This window comes from Serinus canaria, chromosome 5, assembly GCF_022539315.1.
Source record: "Serinus canaria isolate serCan28SL12 chromosome 5, serCan2020, whole genome shotgun sequence".
NCBI classification, from domain to species: domain Eukaryota; kingdom Metazoa; phylum Chordata; class Aves; order Passeriformes; family Fringillidae; genus Serinus; species Serinus canaria.
The window spans coordinates 31,606,200-31,627,546 of record NC_066319.1 but is presented as its reverse complement, the minus strand read 5'-3'; the positions used below and the strand labels follow the sequence as shown (position 1 = coordinate 31,627,546).

The 21,347-nt window shown below is 38.9% G+C and overlaps 1 long non-coding RNA gene across 1 annotated transcript; it reads right to left on the bottom strand.

The window, feature by feature from the left end:
* Nucleotides 1-268: 268 nt before the first annotated feature.
* Nucleotides 269-19,966, bottom strand: LOC108961254 (uncharacterized). The gene is made up of 3 exons (XR_001989478.3): nt 19,708-19,966; nt 4,819-4,869; nt 269-4,501 (listed from the first exon to the last, which is right to left on the bottom strand). It is a non-coding gene; the product is annotated as an uncharacterized LOC108961254 (long non-coding RNA).
* Nucleotides 19,967-21,347: the final 1,381 nt, after the last annotated feature.

Genomic DNA, 21,347 nt, shown 5'->3' with positions numbered 1-21,347 from the left:
AAAAGTGGAGTTATTATTTAATCCATTTGTGAATATTTTTGCTACTACAATGGTTTCTGTATTGCCCCTCAGAGATGGCTGTACTGAAGGATAGATGTAAGTGATAGATATGAAGTGTCTAAGCCCTTCCAAAAAAAGGACATAAAAATAACTGCAACAAATAAAGAAAATTCTCCAGAATGAATGCCATTTAGAAAAGTGGCTTTCATAAATATTTTTTTCAGAAAACAGAACAAAAACAAACTAAAAAACAAGCAAAGACAATAAGTAAGTGACAAATAGTGAATAGATTTATTTTTCTTCAAAAGTAGAATACTGTGCCCTAGAATTGTTCTTAAAAAATTTTTGTGCTTTCCTGGTATTTGTAAAACTTTCTTTGATAATTGAAAAGTGAGTTCATATGCTATCACTTCCTACTGATTATAAAGTATAAAAAAAATTGTTTTCTGGTACAAGGCCTTTACAGAAGGTTGCTTACAAAATATATTATTTACTGATTTAAATTCTATAAAGGAAAGAGTTATTCCCAAAAAGGCTTAGGGAGCTTTTGCAATAAAGCCTGATGACATAGTCGAAATCTTAAAATGAACATACAGACAAAGAGGACAAGGGAATAAAAATTAACTATAAAGGCTTTAAATCTGAACTTTATGATTCAGTGTTTCTCATGCAGTAATTTACTATAACTGAAATGAGGACACTGTGCCCTTACATGACTGATGCTAATTTGGGTCTAAAACATAGGACACCCCTCATAATGAGGTATGGGTTTGGGTGTGTCAGATATGTGTGTGGCTTCATTTGAAATTAGCTTCACAGCTGAACATTAGAGGAAAAGAATATGCTGAAGTTTCTTCCCATGCCATAGCAGAGAATGTCACAAATGAGTGACTCATTGCCTGAGCTCTATTTTCAGTCTCTGTTGTGTTTGGTCATCTTTCTCCTGTGTGGAAAGACGGTATGTCTGCTCTCTTAAGCCCCACTTTATGTGCAGTAGCTGAGACATAACCAGCTGCAAAGATGAGACAATTGTAAAATATATCTCTTCCCTTTATTTTTCCAGTGGAGTCATGTCAGACAGCTGGAAAACCTACAGTGATATTTCATTGGCTGTCTGCTCTTCCACACATGGTCTGTAACACACAGAGTGGGTTCAACTCTACAATGCACTGTCCTGTGCCTCCTATGTAGCTCTCAAGGCCCCTAATGTGGCCCTTTGGGATATGGTTTGGTGGTGAACAAGGCAGTGCTGGGTTACCACTTTGACTTGATGATCTTAGAGGTCTTTTCCAACCACAGTTTATGATTCTAGAGGTTGTAACGAGGCAGAAGTCAGTCTGTTCTCCCAGGGAACGAGCAACAGGACAAGAGGAAATGGAAGTTATGGAAGTTACACTGGGGAGGTTTAGGTCAGATATTAGGAGAAAAAATCTGCCCTGAAAGTGTGATCATGCATTGGAACAGGCTGCCCAGGGAAGTGGTGGAATCACCATCCCTGGAAGTGTTCAAAAGGCACGTAGATGAGGCACTAGGGGATGTGGCTTAATGGTGAATACAACAGTGTTAGTTTAAGTTGGACTTGATGATCCTAGAGGTCTGGTCCAACCTTAACAAATCCATGATTCTAATGAGAAGACCTCCATTATCCATGCACATCTGTGACAATCGGTATCTCATCTTTTTTTGGTTTTGAAGATGGCATATTTATGTAATTTCAAACAGAAGCATCCTTGACTTAATGATTAACTATACTTTTGCTTATAGAGAGGATGGCTGATGCTGTTTCTGAGGGAAAAAAAGAAAAGAAAATTAATATTTAGGACCTTTTCAGGACCCTTCACAGTAAATGGAAAACATCAAAACTGACATGATGGTGCTGTGGATTTTACAGGCTACATTCTCTCTAGTATCTACTTTTATCAGGGTACAAAAGTCACTGAATTGCGTGGAATACAACCTGAGGCAGAATTTCTGTCCAGCCCTTTCAACAAATGTTGCTTAGCCAGCTTCAATTTCTAACCAGAGCCCTCACTGTGTGGAAGCTCCATATAGCTCTTAGGGATCTGTGAGTCTTTATTTTCTGTTGATTATGTTTTATTATTTCAATAGTAGCTCAACCAAGTCAGTTTCAAGCAAGCCTGCCAAGCTAGAAATGCAAAGGTCATCATGCCACCATGGATTCTCATGTACTGCACTACCCACAGTGTAGTATGCCAGGGTGTGGAGGGCAAGCTCATTTATGTAGATAGTACTTGTTGGTGATAAAATATTCCTCCTAAAATAATTAATGAAATAAGTGAACACACTTCAGCAATAGAAAGAAATCTGCACATGATTTACACACGAGAAAGAATATTTTCATTTGCTTGACAGTCTCCTTGCTCTGAATTAGCTCACTCCTTTTATTTTTCTCCTTTTTCTCTTTAAGTTGTCCTACAAGTTGGCTGAGTGCTTTACCGTGCTAAATTCTGATATTTATGCAAGTGGACTGAGTACTTGCTATACATCTTTGTGCACTAGAACTGAGCTTCAACACCCCTGATGACTGTTGAAAAGATGTATGGTGTGTATACATGGAGGAGGAACAATTATGGGGCTTCCTTGCTATTTATACTTGTTTTGTCTTTCTTTCTCCAGTTCTATGCATCCACTGATTGTTGTCACAATCATATTTCTTCTGTGTGATAAAAAATAGAATAGCATGAAAAAATGTATTTGACATCTCCTTCAGCACCTCATCTTACAGCCTTACATGTTTTACATCTTTCAAATACTTAAAACAAAGGTCACAGTTCTCATATCCTGTCCTCCCCACAGAGATTTGGTTGATCTCATATGTACACCCATTTCCACTGGACTTCACAGCCATCATGATAGATAGCAGGACAATTTGGAGTGTGATGGTCTTTCTGGCTTATTTCATTACTTTATTTTCCTTGATGATCATTTTAAGAGAGATGCATTTCTTCCTCTGTGCTCACAAAATTCATTAATTCTTTGTATGGAGAAGTTGCCTTGTGTGCTCAGTCACTTCCTCTCTATGAGAAATTCATTAGACATAGATATAGTCACTCATGGTATTTCTTAAACTCTGTTGAACATGTATTTCTGACAAATGCTACGTGTTCACTCCAAGGCATGATGCAGTGTTAGTCATCTTTATGCATTCCTACTAAAAATAGGCAACCCCACAGCCAGCTATCTCTATGTTAGTAGAAGCCAGCTCTGTGACTGTGGAAGGGTGACTAACTCCTAGAGCAAACAGTCTCCAGAATGCCTCTGCTTACTCAGTTTAGCTAGGACATTTCCTCCACTCTCCACATGATTAATGTTCTAACCATTGTCTTCAACATTAGCTTTGTATTGACAATGGTAATGAGAAACATTTAGTCTGAGACTCTGTTCCAAATTTAAAAGACACTCTTTAGCAAGTTAAAGGGGATATCTTTATTGTTTGTACTGTCTCATGTTCCGTTTTTGCTAAAGCACATGAGATGAAAGAATGCCCTAAGGCATCTTACACCACTGCTACAGTTTAAAAACTGGCCAATAGCTAACAACAATTGATTGCTGTCAGATTTCACCAGGCACCACAGAAGGGATCAAACTTATAGCAAATTTTAGAATCTTACAAGAGAATCCTCCTGGTAGCAGAGAAGAAAACTGTTACAGACCTTTCTGTCCTGGACTAAGCCAGATCTCTGCAATGCCAAATAATGGTTACAGTTAGCAAAAAAGTGTACATTGTCACGCCTCCTAAATGTATATGCGTGTTTGTATACGTTTGTTTGTGTGTAAAATGTTTCAATGTCAATATATACATCTTATTGATAAATAAAAGAATGTATGGACAAAAACTGACAGGTGTCATTTCCAGCTCTTATTTTGGCAAACTACGCTGCAAGTCCTCGTTCTGAACTTAGCACTATAGGTCAGTCCTTAACTGAAACATATTTTCAGAAACCAGGCAAACACATGTCAAGCCAAAGTATTAACACTAGTTAGAAAGCAAACTCCAGTTTGAACTTCCATCTGGAACTTGAAGCATTGCTGTGGCCACTTCTGAGCCTCTTGCTTCGAGGAAGACATTGAGGTGCTGGAGCATGTCCAGAGAAGGGTAATGAAGCTGGTGAAGGATCTAGAGTCAGTCCCATGAGGACAAATTGGGAGAGCTGAGATTGTTTAGCCTGGAGAAAAGGAGGCTCAGGGGAGACCTTATTGCTCTCTACAACTCCCTGAAAAGAGGCTGTAGTGAAGTGGGACTCAGCCTCTGCTGGGTGCCAGGACAAGATGACGTAGTCTCAAACTGTGCCAGGGGAGGCTCAGGATGAACACCAGGCAGGAAGAAATCCTCCATGAAGGTGGAGCCACCATCCCTGGAAGTGTTCAAGAAACAACTGGACATGGCACTTAGCGCTGTGGTCTACTGGACAAGTTGGTGACAGGTCAAAGGTTGGACTCGATGATCTTGGTCTTTTCCAACCTAAATGATTCTGCGATTCTGTAATATATAAAAATAATAAATTCAGAGGAAAAATATCAGAAGTTATCCTACAAAGTTGTTTTGATGAAATGTGGTTAAAAAGATGAAAGGACTGAGATTTCAATCCTTATGTTTAAAGCTAAGTATTTGTTATGTTATTATATTACTGTTTGAAGAAAAGTTGGCCATGAGCCAACAGTGTGTGCACTCACTGTTCAGCCCAGAAGGCCAGACACATCCCAGGCTGCCCCAAAAGCAGTGTGATCAGCTGGCCAGGGTAAGGGAGGGGATTCTGGACCCCTACTCTGCCCTTGTAAGAGTGCAGAATGTCCTACCTGGAGTGCTGCATCCAGCTCCGGGGTCCTCAGCATAAGAACGATGGGGACCTGTTGGAGAGAGTCCAGATGAAGGCCATGAAGATGACCAAGGGCCTGGAGCACCTCTCCAGGCTGAGGGAGCTGGGGCTGCTCAGCCTGGAGAAGAGAGACTTCAGGAGACTTCACAGCACCTTTTAGTACCTTATTATAAAAAGTGGAGAGACTTTTTATACAGGCAAATAGTGACAGCAAAAAGGTTTTAAACTTAAAGAGGGCAAATTTAGATTAGGTGTCAGGAGGAAATTCTTTACTCAGAGGATGGTGAAGCACTGGAACAGTGCCTGGAGGGATTGTGGGCGCTCCATCCCTGGAAGTGTTTTGTGGCAGGTTGGAAGGGGCTCTAAACAACCAGATATAGTGAGTGAGATCCCTGCCCATAGCAGGGGGCTTGGAATGAATGAGATAATTTTAGGGGCCCTTCCAACCCAAATCATTATCTTGTTCAAAGATTCTCTGATTCTGTTTGAAATGAAGGCTTGTCTGCTCCCTGAATCTTGGACATTTTCCTTCCAGAATTTAAACAGAGGTGACAAGAAACTGTGGTTAGTTAATTTTACTTCAATGGTAGTCATTCTAAAAACAGCCATCTCCACAAGGACCTCAGAAATTAACAATTAATGCTCTTACTGAATGTTCAAAGTAATTATTTTTTATTGTTTCTAAATGTAATTTATGTCAAGGACACACCACTCTCGACTAGTTTCCTGTCTGCTCTGACACAGCAGAGATCTAGAACAATATTAGCATGACAAACAGAAATAACATCAAGGGGCATTATAGACAAAGCAAATTACTTGCTTTTACCTCACTGAGTGGCCAGACTGTCTTAATAAATAATACCCTGGCTCCTATTCAACACCCTGCTTGAAGTCCTAAAAATTATGGCACAGACTGTGTTTCAATGTGTGTACTGAAAAAGAGAGATCCATGCTCAAGGAAAAAAATGAAAAAAAGAGAAAGATCAGTCTTTAGCTATCTAAACAGAAATAATCTTATTTCTAATCTGGCCTTGGAAAAGAGGTGCAAAAATATCTCTCATCTGGTGTGTGCAACAGTTTTAAAGTAGTATACTCTAGAGGATCACATTATTCAGGCAGCAGAATGAGAGGCAAAACAAGAGCCAAGGATTTTGAATAAATGCTACAGCTGTGGGAAATGAGTTGCAGAAATAAAAGGAGGAGGGACCAGCTAGCTTTGAGGGTAATAAGCATATGAAATCTCAAGGAAAGAGAGCAAAACTGAGTCTGATTTATACCCTAAATAACTTCATTGAGTTCATTAGAGTTCCATAGGATACTGAATACACCATCTCAGAAATTGGTTGGTGTATGATGGCTGTGAATAAGAGAGAGGGAATTCTGCAGAAACACCAGTCCTTTTGTCTTAAGGCTTTTATATTATACAATTTCAGAAAACTTGGAAAGTGACGGAGCCGGAGCGGTGGCTAGCGCCAGCAGTATTGCAAGCAGGTGTTACACAACTCCCCAGCTCCCCCAGCTCGAGTGCTCTGCCTCCATCCACAATTCCTCTGATGCTCTCAGCTTGGATCAGTCTATGCAGTAAATTCTGTGATGAGCAGGGTAGTGCTTTTGTTACGCATACAGATGTGCAGCTCTGACTAGAAACAGATCTCAAGATTGTTTCCACTCTAGGCATCTTGGCCTTTTGTCAGAGCTTTTCTGTTTTTCCATGCTTTTCAGTCCTCTGTGTTTGTAAGGTTAAAAATAAAACGGGCTGAGCCATCCAAAAGTGATCCTCCACTAGGGACTGTTTCTGCTTCTGCAATTCTGTTCTGTGCACCCTTCCTTCCTGTTGACTTTGCTGCTTTGGTTCTCCCAAGCTAAGTCTCTTATTGCCAGGGAAAAGACTTTGTTGCTCTCCCCCAGTCTTTCCTCCCCACCATCCCCAAATGTGTTTGGGCATGACTAGGAGATGAGTATTGCTTCATATGGAATCTTGCTTCCTGTCTGTCAGAAGAAGGACTCATTTCTGTCTGCAGCCAAAGGTAGAGAAATAAATACTGAATCCTTATTCACAAGGAAACTGCTTTATTCAAGATACATTCTGCCTGAAAATATACATGCAGCAGCAACTGTGACTTCCTGTATCAGACCTAAGTTTCTCTGTGCCTGAGCCATCCTTCTGAAGTGACCCTTTTGAAGTTTCACCTGTTCTTATTACTTCCTATGAGCTTTTACAATTTTTTCCTAGCTTTACTGGAGAGGAAGACAGAAACCTGAGATTAATCCCACAGAAGCAGCTGAAAAGTAAGCTATTTAGGTGGGAAGATCTTTCCAAGAAGAACTAGGAATCCAAAACCTTTATCATAAAGAGTGGAAAAACACATGAGGGAAGTAAACCAGAATTTGGTGCAGTACCCTTCCAAAGCATGACATTGCAGTTACCTATTCTCATGAAATCAAGATTAAATCCATTGGAACAATGAATATACAAAGCTTTTAGGTCCTTACATGCTTAAGTGCTGAAATACAGCTTTGAAAACTTCATATTTTTTACTATGGTTAATTGAAAAACAATTGTGGATATACTTGGAAAGCCAACAGATGGCTCTGAGCCACTGGATTCTTCCACACATCCTGTGACCCTGACCATCTTTAACTACAGGTGTCTTTATAAAGCTTTTTATCATGACTTTGGGAGAAGGCCAAATTATAAATTATTTCTTTTCTTTTTTCCAGGGGCTTCTCTCCCAAAGCTGGATGTGGTCAGTATTTTGGTAGACATTATCAGTTTCTGCCTGGCAGGAAGGAAGGAGGAGCCTGTATCACATGTATGAAAGATAATCATAAGAGCTTTATTTAATTTTTTTTTTTTAAGACCAACAAATGTAGGGCTTCTTTTGTTATTCTTTCTTATGTAGTCATTTTCAAATATTTTCTATGGAATTCTTAGAGTACATACACATACATACACCGAGGAGGTTCACAGTCCACACATGAGAATTTGTTCACAGATCTCAAAAAAAAAGGGGGGAAATACTACTCTCACATCTGGCAGTCATTTGTTCATCATAGAACTGTGCATCTGAAAGCATTGCATAATAGATATGCAGGGCCAAAATCATCCTGGGTGTAACAGTACTGACGTCAATTCCCTTACACCACGAAAGAATTTTTTGTGTAGAATGCAAACTGTTTTCATGAAAGAGAGAGAAACACTTCAGTATGGATGCTTCTTGACTTTCTTTTCTTCTAACAGCTGGCAGTGGGTAGACATTGGCTTGCTGGCCAATTGCAATAAATGAGATGGACCATGAAAAAACAAAAAGGAGAGTGGGTATGGAGACTGGGTAAAACAATTGGTATTGAGGACTTGAAATGCTATGTGCTGCATTTAAGGGATGATATGTCAGACCATCTCTAGAGTGGTCACTGGATTTATGTACCTATCACAAGCTAGAAAACACAGATTATGCTCCTGAAATGTCTAGGATTTTTTCATAAGTAACATGCTTGGATCCCTGAGAAACATTAATCATTTCTTACTAACAAAGGGTAAAATTTTCAGGTGTACCTATGTGACTTAAAAAGCAGAAGAACTCTTCTGAAAAAATGCAGGAGAAATTTGCAATTCTTGTACTGTCACTTAAATTTTAAATCTCCAAGTACATTTCCTCTTTTATTTTCAAGGTGGCTGGTCCTTGGAGCACTCCCTAACTCACAGTGTTAAAAACAGGCAGACTCCTTTAGCTGACACTTGAATTTACCTCCTGCTTTCATCTATTGTGGATTAGGAACAATTCTACTAGCAGAGAAGCAGGAAGGGAAATTGCAGAAAGGTCATGAAAGATGGGAAAATTAAGGTCTGGAAGCACTGACTGATGGCTGTCAAATTTATATTTCTCTAAGTTTTCTTATGTTGAATTTTGGTTTAGGAATCCAGAGGATTTTTTGGGTGCTCCTTTTTGTCCTAAGGAAGGCACACATTGTACATCCTCCTAAAAGCAACAAGGCAGATTATCAAAAATATTGCCATTGAACCATAAGACATTATAAAGGTTCAGGCTCTGCATATTAAGACATTATAAAGATTTTGAGTCCACATATATAATAAAATTAAATCAACATTTATTAATCACACATCTCTGTAAACTTTAGCTGCAAAATTTCAGGGTACCTTTGTGGCTTCAGTGCAATAAATGGAATCTTTGCTATAAACAGAACTTTACCCTTAGCCCAAAATTGTTTCACAGATTACCTATGCTTTTTGCAAGTAATGTCTGTGATTTACTAAATGTATTTGTAATTTGCCAACTGTATTGTCCTGCACAGAGGAAACAGCATGACACAGCTTCCTCCCTTATTTTCCTCCCTCCATTCCTCCTGACCCTGCTCAAAAGGAATTCCTGAACTTCTCTGAACAGAGTCTGCATTTGCTGCTAATACTTACAGTAGGCACAAAACTAAATGGAGATTATGCCAGCCATAGCTTAACCTAAAATGCTACCTCAGATCTTTTCAGTTAGGAATATTACCACTTCAGAAAAGTTGTTGGATAGGGGTTTTTTTTAAGTTATACAGCTCTTTTTCTAGAGAATTATATTATTAAATGTACCTGCTGAATAACTTCTGTGTGGGTTTTTTTGAAATTCTCTCCTTTACAGTGTTCGCTCTTTGATTCTATTTAGTGAGAACAAGATTAGGAGACATGATCTGGACACATACACATTTAAACATACACATACAAACATTTAAAAAAATATTAGGGATATATCCCTTATACATTTTACACTGAAGTTGGGTGTGAATTTATACTTTTTGTATTGTTCAGCTAGTTTGCTTCAGGAGAAACTTCACTGGATTAAATTGAACTACATATAAACTAGCTGCTAGAAAGCAAAAGGAAAAATCTCTGTTTGTACATATGCACAGCTTTGAATTAAAACTGTTATTATTTCTTCAACTGAGCAATTTCAGACAGAAAAAATCAACATTTGCAACTTCAAACACAAAACATAAAATAACATCCTTACTCTAGTCACAGTTAACCACTAAAGTGACTATAGTGACTAAATATAGCATCAGCCTGTCTTCAGGATGTGTCCACAATAACAGATTACTCAAAATGTTCTGCTGCTATTCCCTACCTAATATTATGTCTACAACAAAATGTGGAAGTTTAAAATATCTCTGTAATTATGGTAAACAGACAACAATCACTAAAATTGCAGAGTACTGTCCACTGCTCCTAACCTACAGGCTGTATATAGAAAACTAAATTAAACAATTCTGCCTAGTGCTAGTAGTCAAATGCAGACTGGATTCCAGGTGTTGGTGAAGCCCATATTTTTAGTGAGATATAAATTCCAATCCTGATTTTTATTAGGATTTTTAGATGATTTCTAATTCTGAACAATTAGTGTGTGTTCCCTTACTAACTCTGCTGAGAATTTTCATAGACATTTTTAAAATGTAGAAGCCATTAGAAAAATGACACTATTTCCTCTTGCTTCCTTACTTAGAAATAGGGAAATTACTCAATGTCCAGAAATCTTTATTCAGGTTAACTCAATAATGCAAGCCGAACTCCTCTTGGAATTGAATGCAGAAAGAAGCAGGTATCCTGAAGTGTCTTTCCAGCCGAGTTTAGAGGAAAGCTCTCCTTCTTTCCGGGCAGGCTCCCACCCCTCCCTGCCCGCGACCCTGCCGGTGCCCTTCTGCCCTTCTGCTTACGTACGGCAGCCCTGGAGTGGGAACAGGAAGAGGCGAATCAAAGAAGCAGCTGTTCTCTGAATCACAACCCTCTCTGGACTTCTCTATTAGAAAAAGACCCAATCCCCCCCAAAAAAAAAAACTAATAGAAAGGTAAGACCCAGAAGAAGCATAATATTCCCTGAAGTCACCTCTGCAGCTGCTACCAAGAAGCTCAGGAGCTCGGTGATAAAGAGGGGCGCAAGTGCTCACAGCGTTTTTCTTCATAGATTGGGGGTCTCTTTCCATTTGGTTTAGCTGGATAGCTACAAATTCAGACTCATTTATACAAATGGTCTATTACAAGCTGCCTCAGTTTGGCTTCAGAAGCTTCCCTTCCAACACACCCTGAGTAAAGTCTTCCTAAGTCCACTTTTAATATTCCCAAAGTTTGTATTTAGGAATCAGCTCTACCTTTGCTATTCAAATATATATCCATTTTTAGTCTACTTGCTTCCTGCCCTTCCTCCTACATGTTGTGCATGTAGAGGCCAAAATCTAATATCAACACCCTGCTAGCAGATTTCTATCAAGACACCTAGGAAAAATGTATAGATTTGAATAAAGGTTGTTTTGCAAATTCAAGAAAATATTTCCTTTTTTCATTTTAGAAACACAAATTTGCATTGTATTTTTCTGAATTCGGATTACCTGTTTCTTAATTACTTCAGACACCTTTTCAACAAATAGAGCTGTAAGATGTCCTGAATTTCAAAATAAGCTTTCTTTTGTTTTTCATAGAACAGATGAATTAGAAAGTTTCTGTACAAATACTCTCAAAATACTTGTAAAATAGCCAAAAAAACCAGAGTAGTTTGTTCTGAAATGCTTAGAAACATGACTGAAACCATAGTCTATAAATATGGTTCAAGTTTTCTGGCCAGAGACCTGACCTTCTGTTCAGGTTTTGCTTGGAATTTTATCAACAATTAGAGGTTACTAGCAAGAGCTAAGATCATGAAATGATAGAATATCCTGATTTGGCAGAGACACACAAGGGTCATTGAGTCCAGCTCCTGGCCCTGCACTGGATGCCCTGAGAGTCACACCCTGTGCCTGAGAGCATTGTACAGACACTTCCTGAACTCTGACAGATTTGATTCTGTGACCACTTCCCTGGGGAGCCTGTTCCAGTGCCCAGCCACCCTCTGGGTAAAGAACTTTTTCATGATATCCAGCCTAAGTCTCTCCTGACACAGCTTCATGTCATCCCTTGGGTCCTGTCACTGGTCACCAGTGAGAAGAAATCAGTGTCTGCCTCCCCACTTTTCCTCATGAGGAAGTTGTATGCAGCCTCCCAGAGCCTTTTTTGTCCAGGCTGAACAAGCTGAGTTGTTCAGATGCTGCACATTTACCTTCCTCTCTAGACCCTTCAGCAGCTTCACAGCCCACCTTTGGGCATTCTCTAATAGCTCTATGTCCTTACACAGCAAAATGAATGTAAGCATTCCTATATTATTATTATTAGAATCATAAATTACAATCATAAATGACTGTGCTTTCACCTCTTCCTCCATTAAATTCCACCCAACCCTGAGAAGTACATTCATTCACAACTGATCAATTTCCATGCCAGTTCCTGAAAGTTTCTAAGACTTAATTCTCTCAGCTGCTATTTCCCTTGTGCTATTTAGAGAAACAAAAAATGAAAAAAACCACAAACAACAAAAAAATCCCCACAAAACCAAACCAAAACAAACAACACCGCCCCAAAAAAAAAAGTAAAAAAAATCCACAAAACACCCCCCCCAAAAAAAAAAAAAAAAATTAATGTCTCTCCTTCCTGGTTTAAAGTTCCTTTCTTTCTGCCTTTATTGGATTGTATTCTGTGTGATCCTCTTGAAAACTAGACCTTGGTCATTCCAAAATTTATGTATCAATTCAGATGCAGACTTACTTCAATTATTAGATATTAATATTCCCTAGACTGCCACTTGTTATGCTCTTCCACAGTACAGCCACATGGTTCTGAAGTTCTACCTACATTCTTCCATTTTCCCATTCAAATCTAGAGTTTTTCATAGTCTAATGCCTTTTTGTTAAAGGAATCCAGGAACTCCTTTCAGTGGGTCACATGAAAAGGATTTCTAGAAAGCATTTCTAGAGTACAGCTACAGGAGCAAGCTAGTGAGTATTTTACATTTAGTATAATAAATCCCTGCCATCTAATCTAGCAGCCTCTTTGGTAAAATTACATGACCCACCCCTGAAAGGGTTCAAGGCCAGGTTGGAAGGTGCTTTGAGCAACCTGGTCTAGTGAAAGGTGTCCTGGTCATGGCGGGGGGGTTGGAACTCTTTAAGGTACCTTCCAACCCAAACCACTGTCTGATTTTATGGTTGTGCCTCCTTGCAAAGGCTTTACATTCCTTCAGTGAAATAATACATGCATATGACTAAGGGAAGTGGCCACATTGCAGAAAACTTGCAGTTTTGAAGACATGGAACAGGTTTTTGTGTGTTGAGGACAAAGTTCCTCACTCACATATTAGATTTCCAGTGTCTGACATGAAACCATAAAAACGTGGCTGCAGCTTACTTGCAACATGTTTGTGGACAACGTGAAAGATGCACAGACCTCGTTGGATAAGGGAACTGCCACATTCCACCATGACCCAGTTTAAACTGAAAGCATGATATGCAGAGAGTGCTGAAATTGGGCATTTGCTACCTTGTTGCTCTGAAGTCATTAAAAGTCACCATGGACCTTCAGAAACATTTTCTGTGTTTTTAAGCCTAGATGTTAATAAATTTCATAATGTAGAAGATGGGAAAAAATAGTCACTCTGTTCTGACATTATTAAAATTGTGTTTTACATTCCCATTCTGGTAATTTCTGTAGACCTTTCCCATATATTTTGCATGTGGTACTAATACGGGTAGAAAAAAGAACTTTCCAACAAGTTTAGTTGGTGACCTTGGATGACACAGGCCTAGTTAATTATTTAAAACATTTGTTTTCTTGATTAAACATTTCATGAATACATTACTTTAATTTTCATTGTAGTTTGGGCTTCTGAATAGAAAAGTCACTATTGAAAGAGATCTTAGAGGCCTGACTTGGATATTTTTTGATCCTCCTTTGTTAGCTTTAGCATTAAAAAAAAAAAAAAAAAAAAAAAAAAATTGAAGCACACATTCCTGTAATATTTCATCAAGTTCTGACTAACAGAGAATCAGAAATGTTCTAAAATGTACAATTACAAACAGGCATAAACTCTGAGACATTTTTGTGGTTTCAGAGAAAACTGACTTAAGTACATACGTCTGGAAAGTCCCACCAAGAAGCCACTTCTGTATTTTCAGGAAATTAAGCAAAAAAGGCCTACTGCAATTTTTCTATTGTCATTTGTTTACTTTAAGCCACATAATAAGCAGAAATTTGTGATCGTAGGTGCAGTATTTAGACCAAAAAGAAATTTTTTTGAAGATAAAAAGAGTTGTTTGTATAAACAACTGTTTTGAAACGTTTTGAGACCAATTCTAATGGTCTCATGTTCTGTGAGACTGTGAATAGTGGGAGGGTTCAGAGCTTTGTAGCTGTGGAACCAAGTCATGATCACAGTCATTCTCTTAATTGCTTTTTTTTTACTTCCTTTTTCTGGAATGACCCACGGAGACTACTGGACAGATCAAAAGTAGTAGCAAATGCCAGAAGATGCCTCTGAAAAGTCTTGATAAAAAGGTGAGTGGAAGAGTAGTACCCTGGATCATACCCTGAATTGCTGCTCTTGAGCATGAGATGAGCTGTATGAGATCTGAAGGACCCCACACCCTGGCCCCAGCACTGGTCAAAGAGCAGAGACCTACAGAAGAGTAAAGAACAGGAAGACTATATTGTCAACATTCCCTGGTTTTTGGGTGCTCCTTATAACAAGCAGTTTGGGATTCAGAAATTTCATTATATAGGAACATTGCATTTGTCTCGCCCCATATTCTAGCACTAAAAATATCCAGAACTAGATGCATAAAACCCAGTAGAAGTGGATTAAATACTTTCCCAATCTCTTGATTCTTTCAGATTTGAAGACTTCCTAATCCTGATGCCATTTGAGCAGTAATCCACCAACAGGTCTCTCTCCCAGTTAGACCTTTCCCTGAAAGGCTGAAAATTGCCAAAATCCTCAATGTCCTCTGGCACCAAGTTTCACAAGCCTTCTACCCCTTCTGCTTTGAATTTAACTGCCAATTGCTTAATTTGATGGTCACTACTTGCAGTTGAGAGAGACTGCAAGAAGTTGGTCCATGTCAATAAATGTTAGGAGGATTAAAATTACAGTCAGTGGGATTCTGATGTAGCCCAGAATCACATTTCCCCTTTTCAAAAAGCAAATGTCTTCATCATGCCTAGTCTGCACTGACAAAAAGGCTCTTTTTTTTTTTTTTAAGAAAAGTTTACTAGATCAAAGACTTTTCCAATTGTCTGAGTTTCTGGATTTCAGCAGTACTTTCTGTCTAAATCCCCTGGCAATCCAGAACCCAGGCAAAAGGCCCTTGAAAGATTTCAAGCATGAGTAAAGAATCCTCTTCCAGTCCTGAGAAAACAGATAAGGAAACCTGGAACCAGACACCAGACTTTTTGTAACAATACAGGTACCAGACAATTAGAGACTTGCAGCTGCCAAACTGAAGCCTGCTCATTCTGCATACTTTGACTCTGACCCAGATGACCTCTGAGCAATATTGCAAAGCTGTGAGACTCAGAGTGAGCCCTAAGCTGCACAATCAGTGATCATGATGGAGGGATCACAAGTTGAAACCTAAATAGAAAGCATCTGTTTCATATAATTGCTGTACAATCTTTGCACTTTTGTGCTGATAAAAAAGGTAAGTTCTGTAGCACTAACAGAAGATGGAAGGAAACAAGAATATTTTTTCACACTGGCATAGTAAGCACTGTAGTTCTGTCATATTTCTGCCACTGAAAGAGTGATGAGCTCACATAGTTTGTACAACCACAGCACATGCGTATTGGGGAATGTCCAGCAGCAGTTAAAGACACTGCTCCTTTGCTCAGCTGTCTCTTTGGTGTTGTGAAAGCATCTGTCTTCTGATAAGGCAGCCTTTTTCATATTACTACCTTACATTTTATTTCTGTTTTCTATTTTTAGGACAAGGTCCCCAAAAGCCTTACCTTACTAAAGGTAGTGTGTCATATAGAGCAGGCATTCTTGTCAGGGTTTTGTTCTGAGAACTGTAAGCAGTGATGTGAATGTACAGAAGAACCACCGTGTCAGGCTGTCTCCTGCTGCTCCCAGCAGAGCAGGGTGCTGTGTGCAGTGTCACAGCCTCACCTCACACAGGGTGAGGCACCTCCAACCTGACAGGGCACGACATGCCACCGTGCCTTAGTGAAACTCCAGGGCTTCTGATGCAGTGACATGCTGATAAACTCTTAACTAGCTGCTGTTTACGAGTGTCTGCTTCTACTGTAGACCCTAATGCATTTGCCTCTGCCTATACTGCATCTCTCTGTGCCAAATATGGATTATATTGCAACTGGCCTCCTCCTGTGTGTGCCTATACAAAGGATGATCAGCTGTAAAGCCTTCTGCAAGACATTTCATATGGAAAACTACTTACAAAACAGATCACGTTGCACCAGACAGCTGCCTAGATTCTGGAATTAATATCTGCTAACCATTTATTTGCCATTCAAAGTTACTTGTAACTGTATCCACTAAAAAACTATTTGGCAAATAACATTTTTCTGACTCCCAGTTGCCCTGGTACTCAGCATTATACTAGCCCAGCACAAGGGTGTCATTATGCTTTTTCTCATGTTACCACTCTCTGTGGTCCACTCTCTGTGGTGTCACTCAAAATTTCAGATGTCTGTTTCTAATTGACTGCTTCCTTCTGTGATAGTAAAGGTGATTCATATAGTGATAAAATGTCCTAAATATTATATGGTGTTTTTCAGAAAACACCAGACATTTCTGCTTTAATGCCAATCAGTACTGTTCTTTCATTACACACACTTTTATCAAAAGGGGATAAAAAAGACAGTGAGGACTGCAAATAATATGACCTCTAAAGAGATCTATGCAAAAAAGGTATAAGGATGGAAATATAAACTTTTTTCTTTGCACTGGAATCAGCGAAAGCATTTCTGACACAACTCCTTTTGTGACAGTATATTCTATGGTGTCTTCCCTCTTTCAGACACATGACATTCTTTCAGAACATGTTCTTCAGTAAAGATGTTGAGCAAAATTAGGCTGTACTTAGAAGCAGATACCTGTTATATGCTGTCTTTGAGCAGCAATGAACACAGTTGAAATCTGTGCTTCTGTAGGAGTCCCTTGTCACTCTCACAATAAAAATCATGACCATACTGACTCAAAGTGACCTCGACTTTTATTTATACTGCTTTTTTATTATTATTATTTACACCTGCATTTAGATTTCACTCTATTTTAAACTGCTCTGTCATAGGTCATAATTTATGTTTCCCCACCCTGTCTTTTAATTTGCATCCCAATCATAGTAAAACTTGCAAAAAAGAGAACCCTGGAGAGCGAAATAGGGAGAAACTGTGCAGGCTGTTTCACTAGAACAAAAGAATTTTTCCCTCTTCAGATACCAAGAGGCTTTATCTGTGAACCTAATGGGTGACCTTATCTCTAAAAATTCACAAACATGCTGAAGTCCTGATTCCTGCCACTTTAGGTTTAGCAAAGTAAAAGGAGTTACAAAAGTATCCCTGTGGCTTGCTACTTAATTTATCTACCCAGTTATTCCTCTCAGAACATGAAAGGATGGGTAAAAATAATAATTCACTCCACCTTGCCACCCACCTACATTGCCCTTCTTTACCTCTCTTAGCTTTTCCTTTTCTGATGGACATGGGAGTGACAGCAGAACTTCCTTAGTTTGGCTGCCAAATCCTCTTTTCCTGTGGGAGTCGGGACACCTGCTAGTAAAGGTACCTTCTGCATATTCAAATTTGAAGGTCGTTGTCTGGCTTTGTGCTGCTACTTATGTAGTAAGCTCAGTGCTGATAGTAAAGAATCCCTTCTTTGAAGCTTTAACCTTAAAAGACACCATTTCCATTTGGCAGTAGTTTCTAATTCACATGCTCACTGAAGTCAGGCTTCCTCTTTTGAGAACTGGAGGAAACTAGATTTGTCATTCGAAATGTCAGCAGCTTTCACATAGCAAAAAAAAAAAAAAAGGACAGGAAGTAAAGCCAGTGATTTGTACTTCTATCCTTCTATCATAACACTGGCAAGACCTCTGAAAACAGGAACAAGAACAGGTCTTGGAATATTTTAAGTGTGCAGCCAAATTAGTTCCAACCTGTATCAATTAAAAGGTAGAAGTCAGCAGGAATATAAAACACTGATTTATGTTCCTTAATCTCCTCCAATGTCATATTACTCTCGTTGTACAGTTGGCTTTACAAGCTCCAGCAAAGGACTGGCATCCCCAAGGGCTATGGAAAGCCCTGTGTACACATGTAGAGAAAAGGAATGTCTTCTCCTTAAATAACAATCTTGCTTATTTCTTTCTTAATTCTTTCTTATTTCAGTGTGAGGTTGGAAATGGTAACACATCACTGTCAAAATACACTCTAAAAAAAAAAAAAAAAATCGACACAGAACTGTCTTTTATGAACTATTTTACAAACAACCTAAGGGCATTTTTGTCACATGGACAGAAAATCAGTTTTTATCAGAATAAAGTTAATTACAAAATCTAAAGCAATATTTACCTATTCAAAAGCACAACCATATAACGGCAATGCAAAGAGCCTCTGAGCAGGAGTTTCTGATCTATTGTCCATTAAAATGGGAGCATTTGACCTATTTTCAGAAAATCTACCATGAATCAGGTCAGCAGTCTGGTGACTTTACCCATTACAATCACATTTCAGTGCATTCACCACAAGAGACTGAACACAAGACAGACAGACATGAAACTGAAGAATAAATAAAAATAAAATCTGTGGAAAATGCAGTCTGAGAGCATCACTCAAAAACCCAAGGTGAATGAAATGTTTGCAGATACAGGAGTGCCACGTTTTTGACACAGGATGACAGGTGGGTAAAGGTGTGATTCAAAAGCATTTACTGAACAGAGAATTAATCTCAATATTACAAGCGAATTTGTGCCACAGAGGAAAGTCTGAGAGAGACCATATGGCTTTAAGTCAGGAAAATAACAGGTTTGCTGCCTGTAAAAAAAACAAAAAATGTCTCTTATTGAGTTATGTGGTTTTGATGGCAGATTTAGCAAATGATTGGCACAATATAATAGAGTGTAATTTTAAGAACCACAGAATTATCCTACATCGGTGGTAAATGCCTTTCTTGTATGGACTGAAGTCTCAGACTGGCCCTAAATGTTTGTGTCTATCTCTTTTTTAATATTCATTATTCATTTTTTTCACAAAAGATATTTTGCTTGAAGCAACGTGCAATTTATTATTCAATCTATCCACTGAATTTGGCTTTACTTATTTGTGGGAGAGACTCTAAATGCAATTTATTTCCATTTGGAAATGTAAAAAGTTAATAGGAAAATTCTGTTAGCTTCTGATAGCTTCTTTTTATGGATGCATAAGTCAAAATTGAAAAAATTCACATTTGACAAATTTTGTCCTGTTTTGCAGATGAGATTACATTCCTCCACAACACTTTAAAAAAAAAAAAAATAGGCTGAGGGAAATCACTTCTGTGTTTAGTCTAAATATTTCCGATGTATACAGAGGAAAAAATATCTAACTGTTTCCTGTGAAATATTCCTGGAAACTGGTGGTGACCTCTTACAAACAGGAAACTCATGGCAGGGGACAGAACACGATGCAGTGGCTTCCAGAAGTCACACCTCAGCTGCACATAAATGAATTTATGCTGAGTTTTGACTAGAGAACTAGTAGACAGCAAGTGCACAAAGTCCTTTCCATGGAGAACATCCACACTGCTCCCTTCTCCAGTGACAGTTCCCAAAAGCCCACGGAGCCCAAGGGTGGTCCTGAGGCAGCTGGCTAAAGGAAGCAGCATGGGCAGAGGGGAGGGAGGAGAGCAGCCAGGGCACAGAGCTGCCCTCCAGCAGCACTCTGTCCCCATGCTGCCACGATTCTTGCCCAGCTGGCAACCCCTCCCTCCCAACCAGCCCTACTCTGGCAACAGACCTGAGCAAATTACGTGCGTGAAGTCCACTTTAATCACAGCCCTTGCAGCTACAGAGACAGAACTTGCGATGCATCTTCTGAGTAACTCACCCGAAGGCAGACCAACCAGCTGAGGAAATGAACAGCAATTCCCCTCAGAACATTTGCATCCTCTTCCCAGTACTTCCTCGTGTTCCTCATTGCGTCTTTTCTCTCTCAATACAGAACTTCAAATATATGCATGCAAAATTCAACTCTGTATTGCACAGCTTCTTCTGAGATTTTTCCTATCCTTTTTCAGTTTTAGCATGATCCTTTCCATGCTTCTCAAATGTGGGACTAGAAAACATTAAAAAAAAATCACCAAATCTGAAGTGCTTCCTAGCAATTTTTGCATTTCCATGATGATCTTCAGTCTTCTGTGTAGCTGTGAAGAACCTTCGCTTCCTTTATCAAAATCTCTTTTGACCACTTTTATAAATCTAGTCAGGGTACCAGCTCAAGCCCATAACAGCAGTCCTAAGTGCCCCTAAATTACCTTCAGAAAATACCTGAGATGCCTCTCTTCCATTTATATGCCTGATTAAGTGCTTATTTGCTATGCAGAGCAAAGCTCTTGCTTTGAAAGTTCTGTTTACTTAACAATTATCTTTTTGAACTAGAGCAATGCTAGAGGTTTCTGCTCTGGTATTTCCAAATCCCTTCTTGGCTTGGTTAATCAATCCAAAAGCCCTTTTCTTATTTAAACAGAAGACTGGATTTATGAAGGCCACAAATCAAGTTTCTTTACATGATGTTATAGTTTGAGTAGTCTCTGAATTTCTCATCTGTAATATGAAGACACTGACCTACAGGCCAGCTCAGCAGCTCTGCACTACTCCAGTGAGACAAAACAGTTTTAACTGCTGATATCCTTTATAGAAAGATAATTCTTTTCACTTTCCTTCTGTAGCTTCAGTGGCTACCAGATGTTTAGATTTTCCTTTTCCAAAGTCTTGGCATGAACAGCTCTCTTGGAGAAAGTAGGTGTGTTCCTCTCATATTCATCTCTGCCTGAAATGTGGAGTTTAGGCAGTGGTCCTTTAACTTCTCTGAATGAAAAGTTTTTTCTTTGCTCACTCTTTGTTCTTTTTCAGAATCAGTTCACTTAAAGGAGAACATGATCTGTCACCTTCTGGTGGGACTGGATGTTATTTTAGCCCCCAAATTCAGTAAACAGAAAGAATTTCTTTAGCTATGTTCACACCCCTCTTAAAAGAGGCTCTCTTTGTGATTTCAAGCGTGCTTTAGAATTTGCCAATATATAAGGCAAAATATGTATATTTCAATTATTCCAAGAATAGCCTAGTATTAAATAACCATAAATCAGCTGGAGACCGATTCCAGCTGAGATCACAACTCAGAATTCCAACACTCAGAGCAGAGCCCAATGTTTGAATCTCTTCTATCCAAAATTATATAAATTCTTCATGAATGTGGCCAAAGTACAACAACATAGACAGCATCAATTGTTTTCTGTCTCTACTTAGCTGTTTTCAAGACCTCGGTCTTGTCACTTTATCTTTCTCACCCTCAGTTTCTCCAGCTATAAAATGCTGTTAAACTGTACTACTTTGTAAAGTATTATAAGATAAACTGGGGAAATGTTTCTGTAGTCTTGG